This window comes from Leptinotarsa decemlineata, unplaced genomic scaffold, assembly GCF_025532065.1.
Source record: "Leptinotarsa decemlineata unplaced genomic scaffold, Ldec_3_MD MMD2_tig00000251_RagTag_RagTag, whole genome shotgun sequence".
Taxonomy (NCBI): domain Eukaryota; kingdom Metazoa; phylum Arthropoda; class Insecta; order Coleoptera; family Chrysomelidae; genus Leptinotarsa; species Leptinotarsa decemlineata.
The window spans coordinates 10,769,662-10,782,596 of NW_027412547.1; the positions used below are offsets into that span (position 1 = coordinate 10,769,662).

Here is a 12,935-nt window from a genome sequence, read left to right on the forward strand (position 1 = left end):
CATTAATAATAATGATAGTTTATTAGTTCTTTAGAATATGTCTAGCCTAATATAGAACAGTATAGTACAGTATCAGTATAAGTTAAATTGATATTGAAAACATTTTACACAAATTGTAGTCAGTATAATTAATATAGTTATTGATGTAACTAAGTGCATGAAAGCATGTAATTATTTGTAATTGGTTCTTATTACTGTTTCTCACATAATACAGAACAAGTCAGGTGTCAGGAACAGTTTATCCACGCTAACTTTCGATTATACAAATAAGAGACTTAACTTATGAACAGATTATAAATCATATATAAAAACATCTAAAAGCAATAAAAACAAGTGGTTTGATAAAATGTAAAATATGAAAATATGCATGCATACATAATACCAAATACTCACTTATAGAGTAGTACGCTTTTTTTAATAAGATATTTTTGACTACTATTTTGAATTTATTCAAAGGTTAATCTTTGTAGCAGTTTGGTAGATGATTCCTTGGACTGCATGTGAATGAACGCTGTACATGGACTATCCATATGAATGAAGTGTGCAAAAAACTAGCTCCAAAGTGTTATCTCCTGTATCAACTCAGGAAGACCGTCGAAAAATCTGTACTGATGATAATATATTTGGCACACTTTCAGTCAGTAATGACATATGGAATCATAATAGTTTGGGGAGTATCTTGTGTGCTATCAGTAGATAGCACACAAGAAATGCAGCAATCCTGGAAGTGGCAAATCACCGTCTCCAAAAAACAGAATGTTGCCCAAAATACATGGCAACCTGTTAAATGATCAAAACGATCTAGTTTACTCACCGGTTTTCAAATTAGCGTATCCAAATTATCACAAGTAAATAAATTTCAGGTACTTAATTAAGCAAAGTACTTCTGTTATTACCTACAGTGGGGTTATATAAGGGCTAATGTAATCAATCATTTTTAGATCAATGTATAAGTTTGAAAATGTAGAAACTGTAGTAACGTTAGTTACAAATAAAAGTGATAAAAAACATAGAAAGTTTCAATTTGCTTTTCTTCATTATGATTTCCTACCACGTAGTAACGGCTACATCCATCAATTTATGCACTACAAAACCAGACCTCGAGAACGGAGGCAGGTTTTGGCCTCTGAAACGTTGATATGATTATCTATGCAATTCTTAACACTTTTTTGATCTGCATAATTATGAAAAACGACAAGTTACTGATGAATATACTTTTACCTTAGCATCATGAAAAATACTATAGGACGAAACTGCAGTAACGTTCGTTACAAATAAAAGTGGTAAAAACATAGATAGAAAGTTTCATTTCTCATTTTTTATGATGATTTCCTACCACGTAGTAATGGCTACATCCATCATTTTTTTTTATTTGAAATAATTTTGAGATAGAGAAAAAGTAAGTGAATCTAGTATTTCCCGTTTAACCACAAGATAAATATGGTTTCTGTGATGGAATTGGACGATACTTAGTGGAAATCCATAACGTTCAATGTGTGTTCATACTGAATGAACACAACATGTTTGGGGACGCTACCGCATAGTGAAGCATATGTTGGTGTTCTAAACTGTTCGGTGAAAATATCACAAAAAAGTGTTACTTAAATACCATGGTCTCTGTCTAAGAGATATATGTATCTCTGGTTATAGTTGAGGTTTCATTATATAAAATTCCAAAACCTGGACACAGACTTTCGGAATAAAGTTAAAGTGGGATATTTCATGAAAATTTCTGATACAAGATCTGCAAGAAACGGAAAATTTTTGGTAGAGCGTATATTTCAGGACCTGTAGAATCCTGTTCAAAGCCCGTTTATCAAATTTTGACACATTTCGAGTGCGTGTTTTCCACTTCTGAAACCATCTTGGACGAAAGATTTCTTGGTAATTTATTATATGCAGATACCCTTCTCAATCAAATTATCAATTCTCTCAAAGTGATCTGGCTTGTCCAATATCGAAACCTTGTTGCCTTTGTCTGATTTAAAATATCTTTCGTCTTCATTGTTTCAATGATTTTTATTTCTTCCTTTTGTACATTATCATCAGTCTTTCTTGAAGAGTTATTGGATTTTCTTTGCAAGCCTCCCGAAAAAACCTTTTCGATGTAGCAACAACATCTACAGGACTTCTCTCGGGGGACTCAAATCAAATTTAAAATCCTTATTCAATATATCAGGTTCTTTCTTATCAAAATACTGTTTTTTTTGTTCAAAGAAGCCGTTTTCTTAATAACTTTTCAGTCATTTACAATGAACATTTGTCTCCGAAAATTATCCCACTGTTTTGTCTCCTCGAACTTATATGTCAATTTCTTATAAACTTTGAATGCCTTTAATAATTCACGCACACTCCTTTTACTGAACAGATATTCGATTTCTAAATCCATGTATTTCCATTTGGCAAAGAGCAATACTTTTTCCACAACGGAAGAGTTGTCTGGAATATTACCCTGAACAAAATTTGTCAAAACTGATTTACGGAGACATGTTTTAGTATTCAAAAATCAAATATCTGCACCTGTCAACCTTATTTTACGATCCAAATTTAATTCCTCTGACATGGAATCCATCCCTAATAAAATGCCTGTCTTGATGGCTTAGTTTTGTAGCAAAAAATGAACAAAATTAAATTGGCCCAGTAAACCAACTGTAATTTTTATTTCAATTATAGAATGAATGCGTTTTCCTCAGAGCTTTAATTGTTCAAAGGAATATTACATAAGAATGTTGTTATGCACCATAATGTTTCAAGGTTATGAGATGTAATCTAGATCTGAATTCTCATTTCATTATCGAGTGATTTTTGAAAATCAATTTTCAAAAATTTGTCCTGCTTGTGTATCATCTAATTTCTAGGACACTAACAAATACTTTTCTCAAACACTTGGACGATTGTATAGTCGAAGTAAGCGATATTGTGCACATTCAAAGTTGGCGGCACTCAAAGGCCAAAAAACCAATACATAGTAATGAAGCGGCAGCGAACTAGTCCACATGGACTGTAGACTCAAGTTTTATGATTGGCTGAAGAGTGACGAAATTAAATTTGAAGTCATATTACGATGAAGAATAGAAATCAGGGAATGCGGGGATGGTTATCGCCATCGTGTCCATTACAGAAACTGATCACGATTTGAGTGTTGAAATTCGATATTGGTGCAGTTATAATTACTTTAAACTTTTGTTATCTCTTTAAAATGTGGCGTCCTTAGACAAGTAATAATAGTAATAACGAGTGTGATAACAACGCAGACTTTTTCCATTAGCGATGGTGAACAATACGAAAAAGAGATACTAATGAATAAGATTCGGATGCATTTGAATATTGAAACACAAAGAGTATGTTTCAATGTATATAAGAATCTACATCTCAAGTTTGGTTTTGAGGGAAACAAACTATTAGAAGCAACATCAGATTTGACCGAAATTCCTTTCTTAACTGTACGTGAAATAGTCAAAAACAAACCTTATGAACGCAAGATGCGATGTGATACGGGATTACCAAAACCTTTAGATGTTCATCTGATAAAATCAATGGAAAAAACAATATACGACTGTTACAAAAGCAATGAGAATCCTTCAACTGAAATCATAAGGAAGAACTTCAATACTTCCGGCCATAACGTGAGCTGCTGTGACAAAACTCTCCAGAATTGGATAAAGAAACTAGGATTTAGATTTAAAATAAAAAACAAACGTTAAGCAGTTATGGAAAGTGGAAGAATAGCGAAATTGCGTAACAAAAGAACAAATAACTAATAATAGACAAGAACAAGGCAAATTTTCTATTTGAACGAATCTTGGTATGCCACTCACGACACAGTTACGAAAGGGTGGACTGATGGTTCGACAATGTATATGCCTAACATGCCTCCAAACAAAGAATCGCGACTAATCATTATGCATTGCGGACTAAGTAAAGGATGGGTTCCTAATTCTTTGAAATTATGTGGAAAAAAACTTTAGGACTTCAATGTTGACTATCATAAGAACATGGAAGCTAATATTTTCGAATTTTCGAGGGATGGTTTGAAAACACATTGATCCCAAATTTGGATGCGAATAGTGTAATAGTTCTTGACAACGCTTTCTATCATTCGCGACAGCTCATCAAAGTACCGAATAAAAATTCGTGGAAAGATGAAATACAAAGTTTTTTAATGAATAACAATTTGTATTTTGAAGATTACTATACCAAAAACCAATAACTTGAAGTTTTACAGACAGAAACACTTGATAAAGTGTATGCCCTTGAGTATTATTGCTGAAAAGTATTTACACACCATACTGAGACTTTGTCCCTATTTCTGTGTATTCAATCCATTCGAGTTGATTTGGAGGAAATTAAAACAAAGCATCAGGCGTAAAAATAATTTTCCAAAATTTGATAAGAAGGTAAAAGAGCTAATTAAAGAAGAAGTATCTAATATTACCAAACAAGACTGGCAGAAAAGGATTAAAAAAGTAATTTTATTTAAAAAAGACGATATGGAGATTGGGCACTTCCATATTAATGGTGGAAATGAATTCATTATTGATTTAAATGACGACAGTGATGGTGAAACAGAGAATATGGAATAGGAATTATCAGAAACTTTCGAAAACAGTTAGTGAATATACAAATATGAAAGTTATTGAGTGTGTTGATATGGAAACAGAAGTTAATATCAGACATAGCACTCAAGAAAGTGGCAAACCATAGACACGTGTTTCGGGCTTTTGGCCCATCATCAGTATGGTGCAGCCAAGTGTAAGGATGGGCAACACTTGGTTGCCAAAATACAGAAATACAAATGCACGGAGCCACCAGCAGGAGCCAACCGCACATTTGTGGGTTCAGTTGATAGATCTTGTGTTTACAAGAAAACTATCAAAATCACCACGGAAACAGCTATAGCTGCCTCCTTGGTGATTCTAGCATTAAAGGGGAGCTATCGGAAGATAGATTGCTCTATCGTTTACTGAACTATACCAATATAGCGGATTCAATACAAAGATTATGAATTTTAATTTTTCTTATATTTCATCTCTCACAAAATGGTAACAGTGATACTAGCTACTGAAGGAGAGATGAAATATTCTGTTCTGTATCCGTCACTTAGAAGTACTTATTTTTCCTGATCAGCTAAAATACAGGAATACGATTTTGGTAACTAATCATCATCAATTATTTGAAATCGATACTGATGAAAGATATTTGATTAACGGAAGTTCATTTGTTTCATTGCCAAGGTATGCGGCAAAGAGTTGGTATTTTCAATAAGGAACATCAAAAAATTCGAAATTAAGTTAAAATGATTAAAAAATATTCAATTGATTAGTGGCTTTGAAAATTGACATAAGAACATTTCGCTCCACTTACAAATCTGAATCCATGATAGTTTCATTGTTTTTCACTGATATGCACCTGATATGCAAACACTTCTCGACGAGTGTTTCACCACCCAGTTTGGCGTCTTCAGTAGATTTTTTTTTTCATTTACCGAAAACGCCAACTAGTTATGTAAATCGCGCGTCGAGAAGAGTGTTTCAATTCTGGGGATTGGGAAAAGTTCCTGTTTTGGATTTATTCTACACCAGATGTTTTATTGTTATCTTCTATAATACTACATGAAATGAATAATCTTCATATTATCGTACTGAATTGAAAGTACTATTCAAATCATTCATATACAGTGTGTAATAGCCAAATGGTTACTGTACATATTCAAAAAAACTCCTTAAACACGTCAAATATAAATTATAATTTGACATTCTTCAACGTGAAAATGCCACCCCTACCTTCAACCCTATTCGAATGGCAGCTACAACCCCCAATTTTTTAAATGGGAAATATAGGTTTGTGATATATCGTTTGAAAGGTCTCTTCATTCTCTCTTCAAAAATGTTATCGCTTTCAAGTTTATTGCAAAAATTAGGATAAAATAAATTGAAATCATGTGGTTACCGAAATTCGATAAAATACAGTCAAAAACTAAAATGTAATGCAAAACGTAATGAAATATAGAATACGAAAAAGAACTATGGACGTTAACGAAGTAGATGTTCAAAATATTCATCGCGAAACGTCTTGGCAACATTCTAATCGCAAAAAAAACTGTCTTCTGACATTATTTAACATTTCAGGCATGACCGACCTAATCGCAAGCGTTATTCGTATTCGTAATCTAATGATGGAAGATCAGGTGATCGCGCTGGCCATTCAATCGATCCTCACCTCCCTATCCACCGATTGGGAAATGTTGTAACGGGGTATTGCCGGACATTAACTGGGTAATGTGGTGGTGCTCCATCGTGCTCCATCCTGCTGAAACCATATTGTATTCACTGGAACTTGAGGGTGTCCTGGATCATGATATAAATTTGCTAAACTTGGAATGACATCATTTTGAAGAAGTGCCATATAATTATTGCCATTCAAGTTGCCCTCGATAAAAAAGGGACCAATGATATAGTTTCCCACAATCCCTGCCAAACATTAACATTTTGGGGGTATTGCGTGTGATCTTCTCTCATCCAGTGAGGATTTTCCGTTGACCAGTAGCGGCAGTTTTGCCGATTAGTATGACCGTTAAGAGACAAAGTAAACTCATCAGAAAACATAACATTTTCTAATTGGATGATATTGTTATCCAACATGTTCATCATTTGCTCACAGAAATAAGTTCTCCAATCAAAATCGTCTTCTGTGAGCTCCTGAGTAGGAATCATTTCATAGGGATGCATTTTACTCTCTTTCAATATGTTTACTATCGATGTATGATTAACGTTTAGTGTAGTGGATGACTATCTACTCGATATATGTGACTCATACATCACATTTAATTTGAGTTCAACATTCATTGTACTGACAGCTTTTTTTTTATCTGCCCCACATGACCAAGCTCGCAAAACTGTTTCTCTATTCTGCTAATTCTTCTTCGAGATACGGGCGGTATATTAGGAAATTTCTCATGAAATAGGCGAGCTAACAAATCATTTGTAAACCTGTTATTTTATGCATTTCCGATAATGATCTAACCATTTGTCAGACTTGCAGTTAACTGACAACCAATGTTGAAACATACAACACAAGTTAACAAGGCGTTTTAAACTAACGTTGCCACGGAAATTATTTACAGTTTTTCAAAGGATAGCATCTAAAAAGAAAATTGTTATGGTTTTTGCTTACTTTCTTATTATCAATACCTAAACATGAAATAAATTTTGAGTAAATTGCAATAAGTTTTCAGTGAATTTTATCGAATTTCGGTAACCACATGATTTCAATTTATTTTATCCTAATTGTTGCAATAAAATTGAAAGCGATAACATTTTTGACTCCCGTCATTCGACGGGGGTTGAAGGTAGGGATAGCATTTTCCGTTGAAGTATGTCAAATTATAATTAAAATTTGACGTGTTTTGGGATTTTGTTGAAATATGTACCGTAACCGAAATAATGAATTTATTGCATTTTTACTCATATGAATGTTATTGTTATGAAATTTCAAAACGAGTTATTAGAAGAAACAATAAATTTATTATTCGAACAAAACATAGAAGACCAAAGTTGTTTTGTTGATCAAGAATATAGCAAAAAAAAGTCCTGATTCGCTTAGAGCAGTTGGGTTTTTGAACCACGATAAGCATCGATACACCGGATACACGTGGAGGTATCTCTCAATACAAAAGTAGCTGTTGGATGAAATACCATCAATCACAATAGAATTCGTGTATTAATAACCTGAAATATTTATTCATTGTTCATTGTTATATGTTAGTTTATATTTTAAGACTTGGCCAATTTGTCTTCCTGCAGTTGTCATACCAACGGTTTATTGCCAGTTTCTTGGGGTCAGTAACTCTATTTTCATGGAAAAAGTGGGTTTATCAGAGCGCTTGCGATACTATTGTTTGTTTGGTACTATTGTTTTCTTGAGGAGTTGAACCTATTATTCGATGACATTTTCATTTTCAGAAGGAAAAAAATTAAAATTACGTTATTCTCAAATTTTCAGAAAAAAGCAATAACAAAAAGTTCAAGCTGAAAACCCATCTGAAGACTATCCTATCCCTTTAATTTTATAAGAATAATTTTGGACATCTTGTTTGACGAAGCAAGTAGGGGCGTTTCTTCATACAGTGCGCATCATAAGTGAAGAAGAAGAAGAAAAGTTATAAATCAAATTTGGTGAGTGGGGCTTTCCATTGACTCGCAGAGATATAAGATGCATAGTAAAAATTACCTTGATAGAAGAGGAAAGAAAATAATAACTTTCAAAGACAATTTACCTGGAGTTGAATGGTTCTATAATTTATTTTAAAAAACATAACATATTAACCGAACGATTAGCTCAAAACATTAAAAGATGCAGGGCTAATATTACCAAAGACACTATAAGAGAGTATTTTGGAAATTTAGAATTGACATTGGAAAATGTTGAGCCTACCCATATAGTAAACTATGACGAGACGTATCTAACGGACGACCCAGGGAGGCAAAAAGTTCTATGCCGCCGTGGGTCTGAGAGGGTAGAAGTTATACAGGATTCCAGCAAATCAAGCACCTCAATTATGATGGCAATTACTGCATCCGGACATCTACTGCCCCCATATGTGATATACAAAGCTGTCCACTTATATCCAACCTGGATAGAAGGTGGACCACAAGGGACAATATACAACCGAACTAAAAGCAGTTGGTTTGATGAGCCAACCTTTGAAAATTGGTTTGACAAAATTCTCCTTCCTTATTTGAAAAATCTTCCCGGAAGGAAGGTGCTCATTGGAGACAACCTCGTAGCCATGTTTCAATGCATGTTCTGGAATGCTGCGAACAATATAACATCGAATTTGTGTTGCTTCCACCTAACGCCACCCATCTTCTGCAACCCTTAGATGTTGCCTTTTTTAACCCTATGAAAAAAGCATGGCGTGTCATATTGCTACAATGGAAAATAAAGAATAGAGGAACTATCCTGAAGTCGGAGTTTCCACGGCTTCTTGATGAAGCTATTAAGAAGATTGAAAATTTAGAAAACAATATAAGATCCGGATTCAGAGCTTGCAGGATTGTCCCATTTAATAGTGACGTTGTGTTAAAAAAAATACCAGATGTGAATGAAGGCGAAGAAGCGACTCGAACAGAAAGTGCGAACCACTGGACCGAAACTTTACAAGAATTTTTAAAAGAGACTAGGTCAGTTATAACTGAAGAAACACGACCAAAGCAAGGAAAGAAATTAAAATTATTGCCCGGCAAAGGAGTCAAAAAAAAAAGATCTGGAACCTTCAACTAGCCGTCCTCTTGAGGATGAAAATACTGATTCAGATGATAATGATTTACTGTTTGAGGATGTGACTGAAGAATCTCAACAAGATAATTTTGAGACAGGTGACTGTGATACTAATGATACTATACAAACGAGTACTTTTTTATTAGTTAAATTTCCATGCCCAAACAAGACCCATAAATATTTTGTTGGATGAATCTCTGAGATCATTGAGAATGAGACGACTAATAATTTGTATTATGTCAATTTCCTAAGGAAGCAAAACACTGATAATATGGGACTCTATTTTATTTATCCAAATATTAAAGATATGTCTTTAGTAGATCACACCCAAATTTTAAAATTCTTAAAAATGTAAAATTTTTGAGGCGCGATAGGTTCCAATTCCTCGTTTTGAAAAAATATGAAAATATTCGAATTGAATAATTCAACAACAGTTCAGTACCTAGTGTAAGGTTTATATTTCGTTTTTGTGTTATATGTAGGTAGTTTTATTTTCCTAGAAGACAGTGCAATTCGAATTGAATAAGTTCAGAATAAGTATGAGGTTTATGTTTTGTTTTCACTTGTGTTATTTTCCTAAAATAAATTAGTTTCTTATTCAAAAATGTGTTTTTCTTTCTTGTGGATTGCTATAAATTATTATTTTTCACTTTTTGTGTCCGCCTACGCGCCATTTCAGGAGTAAAGATGACTTCTGATGCAAAATAAATAGGTGTCCATGTTCACCCCACACGTAGGGGCGAAAGCTGACAGCATGTAACAAATAAAAATTAGTGGGGGTAATATTTTTTTGCATATTTTTATATCGTATCATATTCTGGAGATTTAGGGCTTCCTTCATTATTTTTTTCAAACTTTTTGCTCTAAAGGGGTTCGAGTTATTGGCAAAAGAGACCAAAAATTATTCGACTTAACCCCAGTCCTAATTTCATTACCCACTGGAAAAGAGCAACCCTGTTTAAATAGCGTGGGGTGGTGAGTGATAGCTCATATGAAAGGGGGTTTTATTCTCTGTTTTACCGTGAAAAGAATTTCACCACAAACAGGAAGGCAACCTAACTAAGACTAACTTTTTCTGTTATCACTGTAAATATTCAAAATGTTCCCCGTTAACCTCCTGGCAAAAATATAGTCTATATTTCAGTCCTGATACTTTGCAAAGTATCGCGAGTAATTGTAAAGGAGTTAAATCTGGTGATCCTGGAGGTTATTCTACAGATTCTCGGTGCCCGAAGCATCGTCATGCATAAAGAGTATTCAAATAAGTTCTCACAGTAACTGGAAAATGAGGAGGATCTCCATCTTGCAGAATACTGTCCATGTCAAATTCGTCTAAATTATTTTCGACAGTTGCCACTATCAGTGGATCTATTACTGTTTACAGCATTTCCAAATAGAGGACGCCAGTCAGATTTTTCTCAATAAATAACGAACCTATAATGTAGTCACTCGGTATTTTTGCACATACATTAACTTTTTGGGAAAACTCGGTATGAGTTTCGCGAAAAAGTCGAGGACCAGTACCTCACATTTTGTCTATGCACGTGACCGTTTGAAAAAAAAGTAGCCTCATCACTGAAGCAAATGTGTTTCAAATAGCTGGAATTTTGAAAAATATTGTTAGAAACAATTGGCAAATATTCGTTTTGAGGACACCCGGCGATTAAAAAAAAAATTGAGCGTACTTACGTATTTTGATGCTTACATTACGAATCCGTAAGAAAAAAGCGGCGCTCTCCCTCATCAACAAAGTTACAGCCCTTCAAAGTTCAGAAAAGGGCAACTTTTCATCCTTCTTTTTACTTTACACTTTACACCTTATTTCTCCTTTCTTGACACTTTTCACTTCAACAATCAACATTTTTCCAATAAAAATGTTATAAAATGTACGGAGCTGCTTTTTGGTTATAATTATATCTCTTCATTTTACGTTTTTAAGGTTAATGGCATAGTTGGTACGACTGATGCAAGCATTACTTTTAAAATTAAGTTTTTTTATAAGAAAAATGTTTTAAAGGTGTAAAGGTGACCTAGTGAATAAATGCTTGTGTTTTAAAATAGTTCATCTTGTGAAAAAGAAGGCTGAAAACTTTGAAGGGCCTTAACTTGGTAAATAAGGGAGAGCGCCGCTTTATTATTTCGGAGTCGTAGTCTATGCATCAAATTACGTAAGTGCACTCAAACATTTTTTTTAAATCGTCGGGTGCCCTCAAAACGAATATTTACCAAACAATTCCACAATATTCTAAACAGCGGTCTGGATCATCGTGCACCATTTTTATTTTGTCATTTTTTTAGAGCTCTTAATACCGTCATCTGCGAAACCTCACAATTCAAGGCAACATTTCTAATCCATGAGGACGGATTATTCACACTGCCGTTCTCATAAAACTTTTCTACTAATTATTTGAAATAATGTCTATCAATAGGGCGATCTGGAAAACGTTCATTGAACATTCGTACAGCCTCATGATAATTGCGATGAGCTTCCCCGAAAATAACAATCGGTTCGCATTTCTCATTTAACACACGTGGTGCAATCATTATTTAAAGATGAATAGCAAGCACAACTAACAGCTAGAATACACTTACTCGCACTCTTCGTGATCAGTTTCTTCTATTGACCATTTATCTTCAAACATCCAAAAATACCTACAAAAACGGGCAGTAATATCTAAGCAAATGACAAATACATCTCACTTTACACGTTGGAACCAAAAACTGTGTGTAATGGTCAGAGAAACAGATACATTTCTTAGACCTGACCATTACACACAATCAGAATAAATTTGAATTCAATGTTTTCAGAAAACCTACCATTACCATCCCAATCGATTCTTTCCATCCAGACAGTCATAAATTAGCAGTCTCTGTTGCACAGATCATTCTCACTGCCTTTTTCTGCTAACAATCTAGCTAGGGAAATTGATATAATTACACAGATAGGTCATAATAATGGTTTCGACGAAGATACTATCCAGAAGTTAGTCAGAAAACAAAGCTTTAAATTCACTTACAGATTAATATTTCCTCAGGTCAAACAACCAGAAATCAAGAAATGAGTAACTCTAACATATTTTGGAAAAAGAACAGAGATAATTGCGGGTTTTTTCAGAAAAAAAAACAATGTGGAAGTAGCATTCATACCACATGCCAGGTTATCTGATTTCCTTTATGTGGGACAATGTGGTCGAAATTTCCAAAAACGGTATTCTGAACATGAAAGGTCCTTCAGACTAGGAAAAAATGATTCGACGTTTTCAAATCATTCCTTGGCATGCAACCGCAAGTTCTCGAATCTAAACGATACGGAATTTTTGCACTATGCAAGGAAGGGTTACAAACTCAATTATTTGGAATCCTTGGAAAGTCACATGCATAAACTTTGCGGGTGCAACCTGTTAAATGATCAAATCGATTTAGTTTACTTACTGGTTTCCAAATTACCACATGCGCATTGTAAATTGTAAATTCAGATACTCGAATCAAGTCAAATTTCTCTATTATTACTACAGGGGTGCTATATAAAGGCTAATGTAATAAACCATTGTTAGTTTAATGTATAAGTTTGAAAATGTCCTTATAGGACGAAACTGCAGGAACGTCAGTTACAAATTAAAGTGGTAGAAAACATAGAAAGTTTCAATTCTCTTTTC

General features: G+C 34.0%; 1 protein-coding gene across 10 annotated transcripts in view; it reads right to left on the reverse strand.

The window, feature by feature from the left end:
- The window catches only part of rut (adenylate cyclase rutabaga), a 599,728-nt gene that overhangs the window by 284,828 nt on the left and 301,965 nt on the right, over positions 1 to 12,935 (reverse strand). The gene's annotated exons all lie outside the window — the stretch shown is intronic.